Source organism: Lissotriton helveticus, chromosome 3_1, assembly GCF_964261635.1.
Source record: "Lissotriton helveticus chromosome 3_1, aLisHel1.1, whole genome shotgun sequence".
Lineage (NCBI taxonomy): Eukaryota > Metazoa > Chordata > Amphibia > Caudata > Salamandridae > Lissotriton > Lissotriton helveticus.
In genome coordinates, this window is record NC_136061.1 from 603,907,332 (window position 1) to 603,929,814 (window position 22,483).

Here is a 22,483-nt window from a genome sequence, read left to right on the forward strand (position 1 = left end):
TTATTGGGAGAGAGGATCCATCGCTCATCATACACCAGGCACCAATGAAACGGTTTGCCTATATGCGATTGCAGGCAGCGATAAAGGAACTATTTGTCACATACCCGGATGAAACACCCAAATTGCAAGCCCTACAGACACTATTAACTGCGCCCAATCGCCGGAAACTGATCACTCGCTTATACAATACATAGCAACTAGAGCAGAGTGGAGTAGTGAATAGATCATTGAATAAGTGGGAAGAGACACTGGGGGATACTATAAGTAAACAAGACTTGGACTACAGCTGTATGCAGTTGCAACTAATGACACCGTATTGCAATTTACGTATGGTGCACTTGAAGTTTTTACATCAATTCTACTATACCCCGACTCAGCTACACAAGTGCGGCCTTCGCCCGACCGACAAGTGCTATAGGTGCGAATCTCTGAATGCTGACTTCTTACACACAGCATGGGCCTGCCCACAAATACATAGATACTGCGAGGAAGTTATGGGAGCGCTCACAATCATGTCATCTGAAATGATACCGAATGGACCACTGGTATGCCTATTGGGTATATATAAGATAACACCTGCAAAAGGGAGGACATTTTTGGCGGTTGCACTACTACTTGCAAAACGCCGAGTCGCCATCAGAATGGGCAGTAATCGTCCCCCAAGATTTAAAGAATGGCTAAAGACATGTCCCACTGTAGAGACACTTTAGAGATTTATGCGGAAGAATTACCACTAGGGTTCAGACCTAGAGATTATTGGGACCTCCTACTGCACTACTTACAAACTATACAAACAGACAAGTGAATATTATGTTGAACAATGTGGTAGTAGTTAACATGAAGATTCTCAGTAGTCTCTTGGGGGCGACATAATCTAGGGGTAACACCTATCAATATGTAATAGGAAATGTACACAGGAACTGTATAAATTGAAATGTCGTAACGTCTTAGACCAGAGGTCTTCAAACTTTTTTAGGTTGAGCCCCCCCAGCTGAATTTATTTAGATGTCGGGCCCCCCCACCACTTGACAAAAAATTCTGGAACCTGGTATTCCACATAATCGACGGTCATCTGCATTTCCCAGTCCATATATGGCTAATAATGTTAAACACAGTAAGAGTGTTTAGAAAACTGCAGGTTTGTGAGTTGGTGTGGTGAAATGACAGAGGCTTACTACACAGTCCAAAACTACATTTTTCAAGATAAAATGTGTGCAAATTGTTACGGGTTCTCCACTTAATTCTTGCAAAGCCTCCTCAAAGAAACTTCTGTGGTCAATAACATGAGTACCATTCAAAGACTATGCTCTCCACTGAGAAGCACTGTCCAATGGCATTAAAAAGAAACAATTTCAACTCTGGCCATCCTAAGCAGCACTGCCCCATTCTCACCTCCCAGAAAAAACTCCCCATTCCTGCACTGCCCATCCTATCACAGTTTCTCTTTCCATGAAAAAAAGCGGTTGACACCCTCTGCCAGGCATTGAGGTAAGCAGTTTATTTGATACACAGGTTGTAGCAGGTGTCTTCCCTGGCAGAGACGTTTTAAGACATAGGCAACGTGGGCTCTGGCCCAGGGCCCCAGCCTTTAAGGGGGACCCCTGAGAGAGCCAGCTCTGTTCTGGAGAGAGTCCTACCCTGACTATCTTGAATCATTCTTAAACAGATTGTTTTAAATAGCATTTTCCTTTAATTTATTTTTACTATGGTGATGTGTGAGAGTCTACTAAAGACATTTTGCAGACAAATGTGTTTAAGTTTCATGCAACACACATGAAAAAAGTTTATTTTAGAACAAAACCGCACTGCACACACAAGAAATGGGAGGGTGTCACAGAGATTATTTGCAGTAATATTAGTGAGCTGCCGCTGTGCTACAATATTGAATACACACGTCACTATCCCTGAATATGAAATGTCAACACATTTAGAATTTGGACCAGTGTGCCAGTGCACGGTCAGTGACCAGACCGAAGAGGGCATGAAAGAGCTGAAACTGGATCATAAATTCAAAGCTGTTCTGAATATGGCCCCCCAAAATCCTTAAGATGTCCCTGTTCCCTGGACCTGGGAATGAGGCAGGTGTTTTCTTTGGGACAATGGTAGTGGTCAGGATTTCTGGGATCAGGTGAACGAATTAACCTGCAGAAAATCCTGGCACATTTTAAAAGCCCTTCTGGAAGGAGAATGACATTTATTTTCACAAAAGATTCTAATTTCAACTTTTTCTCAATCCATCTGCAGAAAAGTGCAAATAAGCATATACTGGGGAAAATGGGTTTCTCATACTTATGCTTTTTATACCTAAGCACGCTATGGTGAGCCCAGGCGGTCCATATGTTACTGTAAGTGACAAAAAGACCACTGTTAAACACTTTGTAAAACAATAAATACATAAATAACATACTCACGTTCTTGTTTTCACTTATTCTCGTTCACTTGCACTCTTTTCCTCTTTCTCTCTCCCTCACACACACTCATCTTCTCTCATTCCCTTTCCCTCCATTTTGTTGCCCAATGTTACGCTTCTTCTTTCCCATTTCGCTTTCTATCTCTTCCTTTCTCTTTTCACTCCCTTCTATTCCACACTCACTTCCTATCTCCCTCTTCCTCCTACTCCCACCCTTTTTTTCATACCTCCTAACCTCTCTCTTCCTCTGCCCGCCTTCTTTTTCTCACCTTTCAGTATATACCTCTCCTCACTTCTAAAGCCTCGTTCATCCCCTTCCATGTTTTCTCGTCCTCCATTCAGCCTCTCCCTCTTCCACTCTCCTTCCTCCTCTGCTTCTCCCTCTTCCTCTCATTCTCCTTCCTACACTTTCTTTCACTCTATGCCCCGCTCTAATCCCAGATCCTTTTATGAGTTTCATCTCCTACCTCCTCCAGCTTGTCTTTAACTGTCCCAGTTCCCTCTGGATGCCAGCAAAGCCTGGGTGTAAATGCCAGGCCGGGTATGATGCCCCTGCCCTCCCGTTCTCCGGACAGATCTGGACTGAGACGATGCATAAAATCAAGGCGGGAGAGTTTTGAATGAAGTTGCTGATAATACACCCCTCCCCCCCCCCGAACATGAGGGACAAACACCGTAAATCTTAAATCTATACACTATGTGATGTACCATTATGTTGTACAAGCTTGTGACATGATATAAGTGATGCTGAATTTTTATGCTGTATGGAACCAATAAACAAATAAAAAAATAAAATAAAAAAGGATCAAGTAGCGTCATTAATGATGACCTCTTTAGCTCCCGATGTCATGTCTTTCTTTAACGATGTCCTGTGTAAATGCAAAATATGATCGATGTTCCCAATGAGGAGACTAAGGGCCAGATGTAGGTAAAACTTATTTACCGATTCTTAATTACCGAATTTTACCGATTCGGTAATTAAGAATCGGTAAATAAGAAGTGGGGGTATGTAGGAACATCCAGATGTTCCATTTACCGAATCGTTAAGAATCGGTATTTACCGATTCGGTAAATACCGACCGGTAATGCTCCATTCATTCCTATGGGCTTTGAAGCCCATAGGAATGAATGGGGCATTACCGGTCGGTATTTACCGATTCGGTAAATACCGATTTTGACAAGGGTGCAGGGGGTGTCACTTTGACACCCTCTAGCACCCCCACAAAAGGTTCAGGGGCCATATGGCAGGCATATCTGCCCTAAGGGCAGGTCTGCCTGTCATATGGCACAGGTGTGCATGCACACATGTGCATGCACACCTGAATCGGTATTTTAACATCAAATACAATTTGATGGTAAAATACCGATTTTGTAGGCCTTGTGGGACTCAGAAGAGTCCCACCTACATATCAATTTTACCGATTCTGTAAATATACCGGTCGGTAAATTTACCGACCGGTATATTTACCGAATCGGTAAAATTACCGATTTTCCCTGTTTACCTGCCCCTACATATCAAATGCCAAATACCGGTCGGTAACGGCCGAATTCGGCCGTTACCGACCGGTAAAACCCTACCTACATCTGGCCCTGTACATCTGTTTCATTTTTCCCACCCCTTGCTTTCAATTCAATAATAAGTGGGAGACAACCAGTTTTTCAGGGGCTGCTTGTACAGAACAAAGTTGGCTTGACCCCGGGTCACCCATGTTTGTAGTTTGCAGGACGCTTTCCTCCACCAACACAGGGAGAAACCTATTTTGGCAAACAATTGGCATACCAGGGAGTGACACTACATACTCTAATTCCTCAGGTGAATCAGGAATTGTAAGTTTGATAGGAGGTTTTTAACACAGATTTTTAAACTAATCAGGAATAGTTTTAGGGTGTTTTCTCTCTTTTATGGCAGTATGGGCAGTGCCAACCCCAAAAGAGGATTCCACCTTCTCAATTAACTGATTGATCTCATTTAAAGTCTGACTATTTATTTTTCAGGTAGATTTACTATATTTGATAATCCCTAGGGCCGGTTCCGCCTCCTTACACTTCCCCGTGTTCTAAATATCCAACAGCCAAAAAGGATGAAAAACCCAAGTCCCACCTATTCTTAAAGGGTTATAAAAATAAATAAAAAATAAAATAACCCTCCTAATCCCTCCTTAGACCTGACCAGATCTTAGAATAGTAACCCTAGGGGAGTCCCTATGCTGTCTCTACCCAGATACACTGGCCTTTAATTAGAGGAACACCTTCAGCCTTTAGCCAGCACACTTGTGCATAAAAAGTGATCATCCAAACAGTTTTGATTTCCAAGACCGAAATATCCATTGTTATAATCTGCTGTGTGTGTGCAGCATTCAATATTCCTTTTAAATTAAATATACTGATCAAAGTCAGAATCGCACTATTGGCTACTGCGACGGCCGCCGCTTTATAGATATAAGGCAGAAGAGGAAGCTTCTCATTGATTGTGGTCCAACCCCAATATTTAGTCAGTCAACAGTCCACAGGCTCCACCACAAATGCATCACAAAACCTCATTGAGCAACGGCTGATATCAGTGCTGAGGGAGCAGGGAGTTTACCATTGTTTGGAAGTCTTTAGCGGAGAAGCAAGGGAGGTTGCCCTGCCCCGCCTCTTCCTTGCAATGACGGGAAAGACGGGATTTCACCCGTGTGCGCCCCCCGGGAGATTCAAAGTGCTTAAGAGGGCGTGGCTGGCAGCAGTAGCCCCTCCTCCTTAGGCCGGTGGTTTGTGGGACAGAGAGTCCCCTCCATCAGTGGGGGCAGCGGAGGATGCGGGAGACCCCTGGAATATATATCTGCACATTTCCACTCTGAGAGAGAATGTTCTGGCTCCAAATCCCAATTCTTTTGTTCAGGGAATTTCCCAGGGATGATATCTTTCCAGAGGAATTTGGAAATATCAGACATTAAGTGAATATCATCCTGTTTTGTTAACATCCATTTCACAAAGAGCGTGGGCGGATGATTAGCTTTAACCTTAATGGAAAAATGGGTCTCTATCGGCCACATGCATCATTGTTGCCGTTTGCGATTTCTTAATTGCGAAAATTAAAGAACCGCAATTAAGAAATCGCAAACGGCTATGCATTAAGAAATTGCAATTTTTTAACCATTTCTTAAATTTCCTTAATTGCGATTCACAATTAGCGAAACGCAATTAAGGAATCCCTTCCCATTGATTCCTATGGGCCTAGAGGTCCATAGGAATGAATGGGAAGCCATTCTCATTTTGCGATTCCCAATTAAGGAATCGCAAAATGAGAATGCTATTTCAAGGGTGCAGGGGGGGTCCTAAGGACCCCCCCTGCACCCCTGAAATTTAACTCTAAGAACATTTTTCACACACACATGCCCCAAGGGCATGTGTGTGTGTAAAATGAAACTTTGAAAAATGCACTTTTGTGCATTTTTCAAAGTTTTCGCAAATTACCATGAAGGTGAACTTCATGGTAATTTACCTCTCCCTATTTGCGAATTCGCAATTTCTAAAGTGTGATGCATTGCATTTAAGAAATCTTAAATTGCGATTTCATAGATGCAATCGCAATTTAAGGAATCGCAACATAATTGCGATTCCTTAAATTGCGAAAAAATAAAAAAACATGATGCATCCCAAAAAAGGAAATTGCATTTACAAACAGCCGAATTTTGCGATTCGCACCGTTTGCGAATGCAATTTACCTTGATGCATGTGGCCGTTGATGTTTTATATATAAATTAGAATGAGTTATTTCTCAGTAAGCCTTTCCGCTGCTCAAATGACTGAATGCGGACAATTTTGGTTCCTAACATGCTTCATACCTGTGCTCTAAACCCTTTACTTACTTCATATGAACAGACTTTACCTCTTCATGATACTCTACATTGCCCACATAGCCATTCATGGAAGAGGTCCATGTTTTATTCAAATACATTTGCAAAATGCTAACAGAACAGATCTCTCAACATTATATTGATATATCAGCTTATCATTCCCTCAAGATACGACTTGGCAAAATCTTATTCTCTGTAGAAGCAGCAACTTTATGGAATACTGGTAGGGCAAAGATAACCAAAATCCAAGATCACTTTTAAAATCTGTAAGGCGGTTAATGTCTAGCTCTTCAAAAGCACATGCTAGCAGTTCCACTAGACAATGTAGAGATCTATACATCCACATGAGAAAGTATTTAAAAGTAGTTGGGTTATTGGTTGAGGGGGTGAAACCCTACTCAGGCAGCAACCACAATCCTTGTCAGGGTGAACCTGTGCTCAGCCCACTGTTGGCTTATCACAGAGCAGCCAGGCTTCACTCAGAATAAATTACAAGAATGGGCAACTAATTAGAGACGATACGGAATGGTTGCATCCAGCCGATTTTAAGATGCTGCAGAAGACACTTTTAGAAAGTGGTCATTTTCTTGCATTAGCCATTCGGTGCCTGCAGCCTGTTTCTGATCACATGCCTGGGGTGGGTGACAGCTGGGCTTTGTGTATTCCACTTAGACATTCACATACAATGGCAGCTTCGGTGTGACTTGATGAGCTGTCCTGACAGGATGGGAGGGAGGAGCTGGGCATAGCCTCACTTACATAGGAATATCCTGTGTCCTGGCTACACACAAATTGCTGCATACCCCCTGTAGTGAGTCTGGAGCCATCTGTGCACTTCAAAGGCATGTCTTTGAACTCTCCCCCATTCAAAGGTACCCCTGGGTGTAGTTAGTGGAGCACAGACACCAACACTTCAGTACACGTTTTGTTCCGTGGATACTCTGCCAGACAGAAGGACTGCTGTGCTTCCAAAGGACTCTCACTCTGCTTGAATACTGCTCTGGAAGAACTGTTGCCGTGCTTTGCCGCCCTGCTGACTTCCTTACCTGGGTGAGAAGGACTGGACCTGCTTCACTTAAACCCAGAACCCCCAGTGACTTCAAGGGTGTTGGGCTTGGCCCTTTTTCTCTGAATTGTTTGCTTTTGTGGGGGTAAACATGTCATGTTTTGTGTGTCTGACCTTGCAATGTTAAATGGTGTGCAATGGGGTGCACAGGTTTATTTTCACCATGGTAGAAATGTTACCTTTAAAATGGATGTCATTCCTGTCTGTACATGTGCTGCTTGTCTGAGGTGAGTTGGTGGTCCAGCTGTCTGCTTCCCATCCCCCAGCCTATGGAGGGAAGCCTGGCAGACAGGGTGCTCTGCACTTCCCCCAAAACTGGTTGGGACCGGTTCCCCAGGGAACCTGCTAGAAGCTTCCAGCCCTTTCTGGTAGGTGGGGTGAGGGGTGTATAAATAGCGGAGCTGGGATACCATGTACTCAGACTGAATGTGGACTTGATTGATAGGGGCACTCTGCCAGGAGGTACCGCTGCAAGGCCAGTGTGCTGGCCCCTGAGCCCATCTGTACCCCTCTGCTGTCCACAGGGCCAGTGAGAGCCTGTGCTGGAGTGAAGACTGCTATGTCACGAGGAGTGCCACTAGGAGCTGCTGTCCTGTACTGATGAGTGTCCACTGTCTGCTGATCTTGCCCAGCCTGGCCTGCCTGCTCTGCTGCCCTAGCGCCTCGTGAGTGCTATACTTTGACTGCCTGTATTCCCAGGAGGTGAGGAGTGTGGGCACTACTTTCTTGTGTGGTGCTCTGGATCCTCGCCAGCTCTCTAGCACTTGGGAGGCACTATTTTCCTGATTGCCAGAGGAGGAGCTGATGCCTGCAGCGTGGGGTTGTCATAGCGCTATATCACCTTCTCCAAAGAGAGGAAGAGCGTGGATCCTGCAGCTGACGTCTGGTGATGGAGTCCCCCTGCATGTTTCCCTAGCACCTCGTGGGCTCTATATTTGAAGTGACTGGGCTCTTCCTGCTGCCTAGCACCTTGTGAGGGCTGCAGTGCTATCCAAGCCCCTAAAAACTTTACTGCCGCCTAACGACCCTTGAGCACTATCTTCTGGTTGCCTGCATTCCAAGGAGGTGGGGAGCGTGGGCGCTACTCCTTCGGGTGGGACCCTGGGACTGTGAGCCATCTAACGCCTTGTGAGTGCTGCCTCCAACACCTGCCCAGGAGAAGAAGGTGCGTGGGTCCTGCAGCGCTGTGCTGCCAGAGTGCTATATTCGCATTGACTGTGCTCTGCTTGCTCTCTAGCACCTCGCGAAGTGCTGCAACTGTTTTCCAGCCCCCAGAACTCTTAGTCCTGCAACCCACAGATGGGCGTTGCATTTATTTTCCAAGCTGTCCCGCTTAGCAGTGGGCAGGTGCAACGGATTGGGCAATTTTTATGGTCAGAGCCCCAGAAAGGGGGCTCCCCAGGCGCAGTGGTGCCAAGAGCAAACCTGCACATTGTTGGGGGTCACTAGGTGCGCCCTGCTGATTTGGTATGCCTTATGCCCCTGTGTTACTCACTCTTTTACCCTAATGCATATGGTTATGCTAATGAGACTAATGCTTTTCCTAGGGTGCACATTGTTGATGTTTATGCCCCAATGGTACCTAAGGCTTATGTTACGCCTAATGCTAAACTGGATTGGAGGCCTACTGAGGTGCTAATGTTTATGCCTAGTGTTTAATGCCTAGTAAGCTGTTGTGAGGCTATGTGGATATAATGTCATGACATGCTGGTGATTATGCCCAATGTCGGGATATGAGAGTCTAAGTTTAGGCCTCATATCCTTATGATTCATGCCTAAGGTACTTATGCTAATGTTATGCATAATGTGTTGTTTATGCTAAAGGAATACTCACACTGCTGATGGTGTTATGCTTGAGTTTCTAGGCCGGATATGTTCTGATGCATCTATGCTCACATGCTTGCCTACCGCTTTTATGCCAAGGATTTCTACCAAGGTCATGGTCTGGCCAGTAACTACTGGCTGTTATACATTTACTGCTTACGGACTTTCATTTATCTGTGTACTTTGTGATGATGTTGCCCTGTAAATAATCCCCCTGTACATGACTACCTGGTGCCAGTTGGCGCCGTGTTCACCACTGTGGTTACCTCTGGCTGTGTTTTGCATAATACATATGCTGTTATTTTCACCTACACTGGTGTGGACTCTTTTTGTAGAGTGCCTGGGGTGTCGCCTGTGTGTGCTGCACGGATGCTTTACGCATTTCCTCTGGAGTTTGGCCCACCCACTCTGCACCACGCTACCCATTTCTAACAAAGGGCTAGTTGGCTGTCCTCCTGATCTGAAGCCTCAAGGACATAGTAGGCTTCCAACAACCTTGCACCTGCACCAGAAATCCGCCATTTGTTGGTATACTATGCCAAGTGGTGCTACCCCAGTCTTTGAACCTTGGATGTGGGCCTAATGTGCTTACCAGCAGAATTGACACATCCTCTCTGCTCAGGGGCGCATTCTCGAACCAAACCGATGCACCTACTCGGCTGACCCGTGCATCCTCGAGCATCAACCACGGTACATCTACGAACCAGGTTTTTGCATCCTTTGTTGACCCCTGCCTCCACATCACAGACTCACATATCTTTGGAACTGATCCATCGCCTTGGCTGCGCACCACATACTCGAGGCGCGGACAGAGCATTGCAAGCCCCTGTCAATGGGATCCTTGACGATTACAGACAAGACCTCGCACCGCATCCTGTCTGCAACTCTGAACCAACACATTGCTTTTACTGCACAACGCTTCTTGCCTATGATCTACGAAATGCTCTGCACCCAGGATTTAAGGTACTTTGTTCAGCGTCCTGAGCTTGTGACTTTGTCCCGTTCAGGGGAGATCAGATATCTCTTGTTGGCACTTTGTGTTTATTGGTGAAATTTTAACATAACATTTTAAATTTTAATATCTCAAGTTTCCCTGATTGGATTTTTGTTGTTTTGGTCATGTTTATTTATTAAAATATCATCTATTTTTATAAACTGGTCTGGGATATTTTTGTGAGGTGTTTTCACTGTTTTTACTGTTTGAATTGTTGCACATATAATTTACTCAAATTAAGACTGACTGCTCTGTGCCATGCTACCAGAGGTAGCACAGGTTAATTTGGGGATTGCTGGTGCCTTACCTTGACTAGGATTGTGATTACGGCTTGACCAGGGCTCACACTCCCATCAAGCAGGAACACAATTTCTAACAGCCTTGTAGTAGTGAGAAACAACTTTGAGTGCTTTTCACTACCAGAACATATAGAACTTAAAAGTACATGTCCTACTTTTAGCATACAATGCACCCTGCTCTGCTCGGTTGTTTAGGGCCAAACGTAGGGGTGACTTATATGTATTAAAAAGATTGGGTTGGGCTTGGCAAAATGTTATCTCTGCCAGGTCGCTATTCGCAGTTCATAACTGCACACACAGAGGCTGAGATGGTAGTTCCGAGACATGGGTAAAGGGCTACTTAAATGGAAGGCACACTCAGTGCTGCAGGCCCACTAGTAGCATATTATTTATGTCCTGTTTGCACAGGTAGTGCCACTTTACTAGGGAATTGTAAGTCATTTAAATATATCAATTGGGTAAAAGCCAAACTAACATGTTTTAAGGAGAGAGCTGAAGCACTTTAGCACTGGTTAGCAGTTGTAAAGTGTGTAGATTCCTTAAGCCAGCATAAGTGAAGTCAGCAAAATAGGAGGGTTGAAAGCAAAACATCCGGGGAGAACCACACAGAGATGCCAGGTCTAACAGTATTGATATCAAATGACTGCATCATACTCAGTGAAGAACTAGAACCGATCCCTCAACAATGTTTGGCATAGGGTGGGATGGCCAGCAGCATGGCTGTCTAGTTGCGATTGCCAGAGCTCCCGTTGCCCCACGTAAATCCGTGCTATAATCCTGGCTCCTCACATTCTATAAGCACTAAAAGAACATTTAAGAGTTTACACAACCTGGTGTGGTCATGGGAAGCATCCAAGACATGAGTCAGTGGGGAGAAGGCGCCGACTGACTCCCAGCTGAAAGAAGAAGCGGACAAAGATGGCACCGACCCTTAGAAATGCAACTACTTCGGAAATCCTGAAAGGAGAGATGCTTTGGCTCTGTGGTGAGGGGGTGAGAGGTGGAGAAGAGGAGGCCCCCGCAATGCATGAACAGTGGGGGAGTGAAGAACCGGGTTTTCTTAGAACCCAGCGGTGCCAGGGACACACTCGAAGTCTTCGGATTCTCCTGTCTTGGAATACAGAGACACGGAATATTTCTGGATGGTGTCAGAGACCAAGTTTATTAGCTGCAGCTAGTAACAGTAAACCAAGCAATACAACACTGTGTACAACTCAGGAAACTGCTCAATTTTCATAGAGCAAGACATCCCTTTTTATACACCATATTCTCATTATAAATGTACACCCACTGCGCAAAATTCTGACCAATAGGACACATTTTCTAACTGAGTATCACATTAACAAAAACCCAATTTACAGTAACCCAACCCAAAAGTTAATTATTAGGACTGTCCCAAATTCAATTTCCACAAGCCGGACAAACCCATAATTGAAAGCACTACCCATGTAATGAAAAGTCGTAAGGAAAGAAACAATTCACATGCTGATTAGGATAATATATGTGCAAGGAAACTAAAAGTTAACGATATCCTGAACATTGATTGTCAATTTTAGACAAGAATCAAACTTAAGGGAAATTGGTTTCGCGAGGTCAGTTTCAGGTGAAGAGGTCAGTTTCTCTGCAATTTACTCACAAGTCATAAAAGGGCCTGTTAATGCAAACATGAACAATGAGGCCCATGCAACTTTGTTAGTTCGGTTACCTCCACGGCCTACGTGAGGGAAACACAAAAATGGCGTCTTGAACAACTCAAACAAAATGGAGTCTGGTTCGAAATGACGGAACCTCAGCTCCTCCTTTTGCCATTACGTAGGCAATAACCTAAACTCATGTCAATCTGAATCCAGGTCTATATCTATTCTCATCAGGTCGTCAAGGTGTTGCTGTAACATCATCTTATTATCCTTCGCTTCTCTCAGGACTGGTCTTCTCACACAGATCGTAGCACAAAGACTACAAATGGGGAGACCACACTGTATGCATAAGCAACACGAGAAAAGGATTGCTAAAGCCATACCAAGAAACATCAGAATCTTCCATCCCCATTTGGACAGCAGTTCCCAAAACCATTCTATCAATGACCAGTTCCCTTCATCTACATGTATAGACTCAGCGGACTTATGTAACCTCAAGATGGCTGGGTACACTGTCGGGGCGTTATCTGGTATGAAAACACAGCAACTAGACCCGATCAATTTACATACCCCACCTCTATCTGCAAGTATAATATCTAAAACAAAGCGGTTCTGTAATGTCATAAGGCGATCCGCTTGAAGCTCAGCTGTAATATTGCTAAGGGCACCTGCAGTCTCATTTATAGTGGCCTCGACCACTCTCGTAAGTTGACGAATATTTCTACCATTAGCCATAGGACCCCAAAAGGGCAGAAAACCCTTCAAGAAGTCACCAACTTCTTGTGCGATAGTATCTTTCGCATCTATAACACCTCTACCATATCTTGTCTTATGGTAATTGAAAGCAGCTGTGTATGTAGGGGGAAGCAAAAATGCCACATAACATGTGCCTGTGAAATCAGGAGGCAACCATGTATATGCTCTATCATGACAAACAAAATACGTGCCTTTAGCTGGCACGAACGGTGGAGATTTCTGGGATGTATAGACATAGGTGTGCACACACACACTCTTACCAAGCTGAGCTCGCGGATTCTGACCATTACCTTGCAGACAAAAATGACCTCGGTGGGGTACAATCCAAATAGGAGGAGACCTTTTCTGTCTCACCTTTTCTGTCAGACTAATACTATATCGTGTCTTGTTCCAACCAACATATGCTCGTACCTCATCTTTAGGGATAGCACAATACACATCAATATCTCTGATCATATCTACTATTCCCTTTATCAAGGCATTATTACTCGCATTATCTTTGACGGAACGTACAGGAGATGCTTCATTCGCATAGATAAACATTGCTTGGAGTGCCCATACTGACCCATTAGACGAAAAAGGCAAAACCAAATATGGCATTCCCTTATCTGTCGTATGTGGCATAAGACCACAAACCCAGCAGTTTGTGGTATTTACGACTAACTGATGCTGATGCAACATCTGTATAAATGAATTGTTTACAAACTCTGATCTTCGTGTCTGTTCATGTTCAGGCAACGTATGAAACTCATGTGGGGAAACAGTAGAAAAAGAAAGAGTAGGTTGGGAGGTAGATGCAAGCTTCTGTTGTGTGACATAGAAAATCCAACCCACACAAGCTATCGTAATATTCAAAAGCATTAGAAAACACATTATTAAAAAACATTTGTTACAGATCAATGTACACATTTTCGCTCTAAAATTAACTCTCTTAACACCCTTGTCGGACTCAAAAGCCTCCATCCTCTAACGTGCTGCTCACGGCTATTACCTTCTTCACTTAAGTGTGCGCCAAGATCGCACTAACGATCCTGAACCACAGACCTTGTGTCAATACGCGGCTCACCCCTTAAGGCTGTACCGCGACCCTGCAGCTGAGTCCGGATGGTGACTCGAAAAAGAAAAAAGTAAAAAAGTCTCTTGATCTGACAAGGTGTAATTCACTATATAAAAAAATTCCATTTTATTTGTCCATTTCAAATGTCTTTTTCGATCTCAGATTGTAACGTTCTTTGTCAGGCACAGTTTGTTCCTCGAAAAGGACCTCTGGATCCGTTGTGTTGATTCTCAAATGGGAAGGCACAGCAGCTTGCAGAATGTCATCATCCTCGCGTTCTGACTGAGTCTATGTCAAATGTGCATCACTAAAAGGTACAAATCTAGGAATCCTTTCACATTCGGAATCAGCTATTCCATCCTTCACCCACTTATCATACGGTAAGGGCAAAGGAACTCGTTTGCAGTGGGTGGCATGCACCCAATTCTTTTTACCAGCTACTCTAACAGCAGTTCGAGTCGCTAGCAAGACTAAATGCGGTCCAGTCCATCTTGGTTCCAAATTTTTGGCTCGCTGAAAGTTCTTGATTAGAATGTAATTTCCAGGTTGAATTGTATGGCCTGGATCTGCAGTAGCTGTCGGCAAACTGTCATAGACCTGTTGGTGGAGAACACGTAATTTAGCAGTCAAGTCATGTAAGTAATCCACCAACATAGGGTACTCAATTTCGCTGTACTTCTTAGGACGAGGCACACCCCAAACATTCGCTGGACGTCCAAATACTATTTCGTATGGGCTAAGTCCCACACGAGAATGCACTGTCGTCCTTGTTGACAAAAGAGCCAACGGCAAGGCATCCGGCCAAGTAAGACCAGTGCTCGCTTGTATCTTAGCTAATTTCAGTTTTAATGTGCCATTATAGCACTCAACCAGACCTGCTGACTGGGGGTGATTTGCAGCATGAAATTTCTGATTTATTTCCAATCCAACACATACTTTCTTCATGACTTGACCCACAAATTCACTCCCATTGTCGCTCCATAGAATTCTCGGCAAACCATACCTGGTAAAATACTCTTTAAGCAAAACCTTGGCTGTAGACAAGGAAGTATTATCCTTTAGGGGGTAAGGATCTATCCATCTGGAAAAGGCGCAAACAACCACAAGGACATACTTCAAATTATTGCATCTCTCCATGTGTATGTAATCTAGCTGTATCACTTCAAACGGATAAGTTGGAGGAGCAAAATGACCAGCTGGAGTTGGGGTTCCCTTGCCAGGATTATGCATCAGGCAAATCATACAATGCTTCACCAAATTCTCAGCACATTTAGGAATTTCAGCATTCTCCCATACTGGAGCCAACAACTTGCATATCCCTTTTGAGCTAATGTGAGCCATTCCATGAGCCATAGTAACCACTGGGAGCACATACGCATCAGGCAACAACCATCTCTGGTGCTCCGACAACTCAACCCAACAACCTGTCGAATCCAACATACCTGTACTTTCTCTCCATGTACTCACTTCCTTTTCCGTAGCTTCAGCCTGAATTGACTTCACACTTTCTATTGTGTCTTCACACAGTCCACCAGCCATAACTCATCTTGCAGGGCCTGCAACATACATACGGCTCATCATGTCTTTCGCTGTTTCCTTCGCAACTTCATCCGCAAACGCATTTCCTCGACCTACATCATCCACAACCTTCTTATGCTCACTACACTTCACAATTGCAATCTGCTTTGGGAGAGTAAGTGATTCCAAAAGTTCATTCACTAACTGCCCATGCTGAATTTTCGTGCCATGGGAAGTAAGGAATCCTCTTTCCCTCCACAAACGCCCAAAACTATGAGCAACACCAAACGCATACTGGCTATCAGTATAAACATTCACTCACTTTCCTTCTGACAACACACACGCTCTAGTCAATGCAATCAACTCTGCTGCTTGCGCAGAATTCTGTGCTATGTGTGCTGTCTCAACAACTGTATGTAAAGTTGTGACAGCATACGCTGCAGTCGTCTCACCATTCGGGAGCTTAAAACACGAACCATCTACCCATAGGGTTCCATCAACATCCGATAGGGGAGTATCCTTCAAATCAATTCTAGCCTTCGTTTCTTCCTCTGTACAAAGAAAACAATCATGCTGTTCTTGAGCATCCGTCTCTGTAGAGATCGGCAACAACGTAGCCGGATTCAACACATTACATCTTTTGATGTGAACATGGCTAGCCAAAAGTGTCAGCTCATAACCTGACAGACGTGCACTGGTAAGGTGCTGAGTCTTAGTCCTATTCAATAAGGTATCCACTGCATGTGGGACCATCACAATTAACGTATTATCCAATACCAAACCAGCAGACTGTCGGATAGAAACAGCCGCTGCCGCTGTAGCTCTCAAACAGCTCGGCAACGCTTTAGCTACCGGATCTAGCGTAGCTGAAAAATACGCACATGGGCGTTGCTTGTCTCCAAACTGTTGAGTCAACACTGACAATGCACTACCTTCTCTCTCGTGAACATACAACGTGAAAGGTTTACTGTAGTCAGGAGTACCCAACACCGGAGCAGAACACAATGCATCACGTAATTCAGAAAAACTTTTCTGACAATCATCAGACCAAGGGAGAGGGTACGGAGTATCTTTAAGAGTCAATGCCAACAAAGGTTTCGCTAGCAAGGAAAAGTTGGGGATCCATTGCCTACAATACGCGGTGATACCTAAGAAGGCACCCACTTCTCTCTGTGTAGAATTCGTTCTGGGGTCAACCTTCTTCCCTCCTTCGACAAGAGATGACCTAAGTAGGGGGTTCATTATGATCGCGGACGGACTTGAGTCCGTCCGCGACCATTGAGGAGGAGGGAACCTCCGCATGACCTGCGGAGTTCCCTCCTGTCCAATTAGGATGTGACCGCCACCCTGGTGGTCACATCCTCTATTTTTAACATTGCGGCAGGTGCAGCTTCAAGCTGCACCCGCCGCAATGTTAAAAATGCATACATTGCATTTGTATGCAGAAAGCGGCAGGCACCGCGAGGTGCCTGCCGATTACTGCATACAAATGCAGGGGGGTACCATAGGTACCCCCCACCCCCCCTTCACCCAGGGGGCCCACAACGTGCCCCCGCAGTAAAGCTCCGTATGCTTTTCCACGGCGGGTTGCATTTCTTTTTGGGCATCCTAATATGGCTGGCGGTGTCTGAGAGACACCGCCACCATATTAGGGCTTTTCCGCCGTGGTTGTAAGCCAACCGCGGCGGAAAAGCTGCGGACGTAAACCTGGACCCACCAGCCATCCTAATGTGGCGGTGGGTCTTTGGTGGGTCCGCTGCGGTTTTTCCGTATCCTCCGGGCCGGCGGTGGCTTCCGCCGGCCCGGAGGATACAGCCCGGAGGATACGGAAAAACCGGTATAATAATCTGCCCCTAGGTTACTTCTTGTGGGCAATACTGTAACTTGGAAGGTGACACTTTATGATGAAGGTCAGACAAATGTCGTAACAAAGAAAGAGTAGCCTCTTTACAAATCTCTTCGTTTTCAGCAGCGACCAGCAAATCATCAACATACTGGATAAGAGTAGCACCAGTAGGCAACACAAAACTATCAAGCTGAGTTTTCAACGCCTGACTATAGATGGAGGGACTTTCACAATAACCTTGGGGAGCTCTCTTAAACCGGAAGCTTCGGCCTCCTAAAGAGAAGCTAAAAATATCTCTACTTTCCTCAGCAATTGGAATACTGAAGAAAGCATTCTTCAGGTCGATAACTGAAAACCAGGCTGCTGAAGCAGGAATCAGAGTCAACAAAGCAGTGATATCAGGGACAACAGGAAACTATGGCACCACAATCTTATTCACTTCTCGAAGATCGATCACAAACCGGTACACAGGTGGCTGAGAAGCATCAGTACGCTTAAGGACTGGCAGAACAGGACTGTTACACGCATTACCTCTCGTTTCCTCAATTACACCCTTCTCAACCAAATCATAAATGATCGCCAAAAGAGCTCTCTCGCCATCGCTCGATATTTTATATTGGGGAATACGAGGTAGCCTAGCATTCGACTTAAGGGTAACAACATAGGGTGGAATCTGCAAAAGACCAACATCATTGGGACCTGTAGCCCAAAGTGTATCAGGAAGAGAACGCAATTCCAGTGGAAGACAATCTTTAGACAAATACATCAGAGAAATCACTTTCTTACCCAAGGTAAGATGTACTCCCGCAGGAGAGCAATGTAATGTTGCATGCAGTCTTTTCAGCAAGTCCAAACCCAGCAGATTCTCACCACAACCAGTCATTAGAATAAGGGGAGCTTCCAATTCACAAGGACCAATAGAAAGGGACAAAAGACTAGAAACCGGATTACGAACTGGGGCGCCTGAAAATCCTACGGAAACATTGGTCAAGCCAGACAAAGGTGCGCCAGGAAGTTTAGAGTGCATAATAGAACTCTTCGTCGCACCAGTATCCAAAAGAAAAGGTTCTGCCACACCTGATGTAATCACTTCAACATAAGGTCCACTCTGATCTACTGGAACTGACACTACTTCCTCTCTTTGCCCATGGCTGTCCTAACTATCATTATAACCAGCACTCTCACTCTCGACATAATAATCATCAACATAGTACTGTGCAGACTGACCACTCGGAACAATCTGTCTGTCAAAATAATTTGCAGAATTCTGAAGGGAAGAGTAACGCTCATTCTGGGGTAACACACCACGTCCCCTACCCCTAGGAGCTTGCTGGAAACCACAACGACCTCTCTGACCAGATACGTCATTTGCACGATGTAACAAAGCCGGGCAACTATTCTTAAAATGACCTTCCTCTCTACAGTAGGCACACTGATTAGGACCAGGAAAGAATCGCGGAGCATAAGGCTCAGGCTTCTGTAACAATCTCTAAAACTGTGAAGGTTTCTGAAACTGAGGTTGATTCTGACGAGGCGGATAAGCTTGCAGCAAAAGCACCTTCGTCTTTAGCTCTTTAGTTTTCTTCTCTGCTTTATCCTTCTCATCTTTATCCCTATTCTCATAATATTGTGCAGTAGCCAATATCTGGACCGACGAAGAAACAGCCCATGAACTCTCAGAGTCCTTTAACTTATTAGAAAGTTCGGGAAGCAAATTAAAGACAAATTTGTCCACGAACAACCTTTGACCACCTTCAGTACTCATGTCCTGACCACTATGATCAATAAACGTTTCCTCAAACCTCATGAAGAAATCAGACACACTCTCGTCTTTCTTTTGTTTGCATGCTGATATCTTGTCCCAATTCACTCGTAAAGGAGGCATCATAGTTTTCATTAAATTATTAATCCTACCAGGTAATTCTGCAACTAAGGGCTCAGGTTTGGCACCTCATACTTGCCGACCATCTGCAGCAACAATATTAGCCCACATATCTCCTAATTCTGCCACATGATTCTCATGACGAATCTTCGCCCACAAAGGTTGAGGAACTACATTACCCATTAACATGTCTATGTCAGCTAAATTCATAATACACGCTTCAACTGTCTGAGACAACTCCTTATAATAACCGGCAGGATTCTTACGGGGGTCAGGTAAGATCTGCTTAAGAGCCAAGCCCTCTGCTCTTTTCCAAGGGACATGTACCCATACTCGCTGAAAATGTGCCAATACACCATGAACACCCTGATTAACATTAGCAACAACTTCCTCTCTCCATACAGGGGGAACCTCTCTCATAGTTAGTTAGGGAGTTTTATAAAGCGCCTGGTTTACGCCCAAGGCGTGTCCCCGCGCTGTGGTAAGTAGGGTAACAGTGTAACAACCCAAACAGTAGTTAGCGTCTGAAGAGATGGGTCTTAAGTTTTCGCCTAAACAGGGTTTCCGAAAACTCCATGCGTAGTTCTATCGGCAGATCATTCCACCGCTTAGCGGCCAGGTATCTGAATGATCTGCCCCCCATGCGTGTTTTCTTTATTTTGGGGATTTTCAGAAGACCTGTGCAGGACGAGCGCAAGCTCCTGGTGGGCTCATACCAGGTAACCAGACTTTGTAGTGGGGCGGGGGCTTTTCCTCTCAGAATACGGTGGCATGTGGCCAGAGCCTTGAATTCCACCCTGCTTCTAACCGGAAGCCAGTGCAGCTCCTGGAGCGCTGCCCTGGAGGGAGATCTTCTAGGAAGCCTCAAAACAAGGCGAGCGGTAGCATTCTGCAACACCTGGAGGCGGTTTAAAACCTTTTCTGTTGCCCCCAGATACAGCAAATTGCTATAGTCCAGGCGAGATGTAACTAACGCATGCACCAGCGTCCGGCGAGCAGTAATGGGTAGGAAATCCAAAATCTTCCTCATGGTTTTTAAAATGCCGAAGCATGTCCCCACCACTCGACTGACCTGGGAGTCAAAAGCGAGATCAGCATCTAGCCACACCCCCAGGTTCTTTGCTTCGTGACATGGAACAGGTACCTCTCCTAGGCAGGATGGCCACCATGCCGACGACCAGACAGGTGGACCCCCCCCCCCACCACGAGCACCTCGGTCTTGCTGCCATTAAGTTTTAGGCAGTTGGCGGACATCCAGGCTGCCAGTTCTTGCATGCAGGCTCTGAACTTGTCCGCCATTAGACCAGGTGCGCGTGAGAGGGATACCACCAGCTGAGTGTCGTCGGCATAGGACACAAGACGTAGTCCGTGACCTTCAACAATGGTCGCCAGCGGGGAGACATAGAGATTAAACAGAGTAGGACTCAGGGACGAGCCCTGCGGCACGCCCTGGCCCAACCCGATCTCCCTAGAGTAACACTCTCCCTGGCGAACTTGGAAACACCTGCCTGTCAGGAAGGACCGGATCCATCTAAGCGCAGCTCCTGACACCCCTCCATCATTCAGACACTGTAGCAAGGTGGAGTGAGCTACAGTGTCGAATGCTGCGCTTAGGTCCAAGAGGATCAGGGCCATGGTTTGGCCCTCATCCACTCCCTGCCGTAAGGCCTCCACTGCCATGAGCAATGCTGACTCCGTCGAGTGACGGGGACGGAAGCCAAATTGAGAGTCATGGAGTAGAGAAGCTTCCTCTACAAAACCCATCAGCTGGAGGTTTACAATTTTTTCGGCAATCTTTGCCATATATGGCAGGAGGGAGATAGGGCGAAGATTGTCTAGCCTATCATAGCTAACATTGGGCTTCTTTTGAAGGTGGAGAACCACCGCTCGTTTCCAGGCATCCGGGACAGTGTGAGTCTCGAACGAGAGATCCATAAGACGGCGGATATAAGGCTCCAAGACATGCAGACTGCCCATCAGGCGTCCAGGAGTAGTGGGATCGCGGGGGGAGCCTGATTTAATCGACCCACAGATCTGAATGAGTTTTTCAGTGGGTGGGGTTACGAGTGTCGCTAGCACCCGTCGTTCACCTCTTGCCTTAGGTACCCCTACCACCTCGGGGTCCATGTCAGCCCTGCTGGGGAAGGTTGAGTATATGGTAGCGACTTTATTGGCAAAGAACTCCGCTACTCGGTTGCAATGGTCAACTGTGCAGAGTTCCTCTGGGACTGCTGCAGGCTTTCCCACTGAAAGGGATTTGTATATTAAAAACAATTCTTTCGAGGAATTTTCTGCTTCCCCAATCCTGGTGCCATAATACATTTTTTTAGCCTTTTTGATTAGTCCATGGTAATTTCGCCTACTAGAAACATAATCCAATCTGGCTTGTGTGGCGAAATCTATTCTCCAGCGCCTTCCTGCCCGTTTGCACTTAGACTTGGCCATACGAACCTCTTCATTAAACCAAGGTGCATTTTTCAATGCGCGTCCCCCTGTTTTAATCTGGGCGAGCGGGGCTACTTGGTCCAGGGCGTCTAAAATGCGTTGGTCGAGACTATTGTTAACAGTTTCCACATCCGTTCCCCCTAATTCATCCCCCACCATAAGAGCTTCATTAAACCTGACAAGAGAAAAGTTGGCCCATAGGATACTGCTTCACTTTCCTCCTAACAGAGGAATCAGGTTCATACAATGTCTGAGGCGGTAAACTAGACCTAAAAACAAGTATCGTCTCCACGGCATCTGTAACATCAGATTCCACTATCGTCCCTTTAGCAAATTCTGACTGAACATCAAGCACTTCCTGCGGAATTGGACCCAACTCATTATCTTCCCATTCCTGATGAAGAAAAGTACACATTACATCAAAAACATACCTTTGCTTAGGCGGCTCCCACTGAAAGAAAACATCCATAACCGCTGGCAAATCATACCTGGAAGCACTTAAAATCCATCTACGAGCCAACAAATCCAACACTGTCCGTTCCTCGGAACTAGGAAGCTGACTACGACTCTGCTTTCGTTCCGAAACAGGGGTCATATTCAGTGACCCAAACAATGGAGAAAACAGTTTAACAACAGTCTCGGTCATTCGTTTTCGAACAGAAGGAAAAGAAGCAGACATAAGAACAGGAGAATAAGTATTTTGAGGCAAAAGAGGTGTAGGAACAAGAGCAGTAGGAGTCGAAGATGCAGAAGTAGAAGGCAAAGGAGTTTGAGGCAAAGCTGGTAGCCAAGCTGGCGACCCTAGAGTGGGTTGCGCAGTAGGAGGCAAAACCATCTGTGGAGCACCGGGTGCCTGAAAAACAGCAGGAGGTTGAACAACAAAGGGTGGAACAACCGGGGGTAAGGGAGG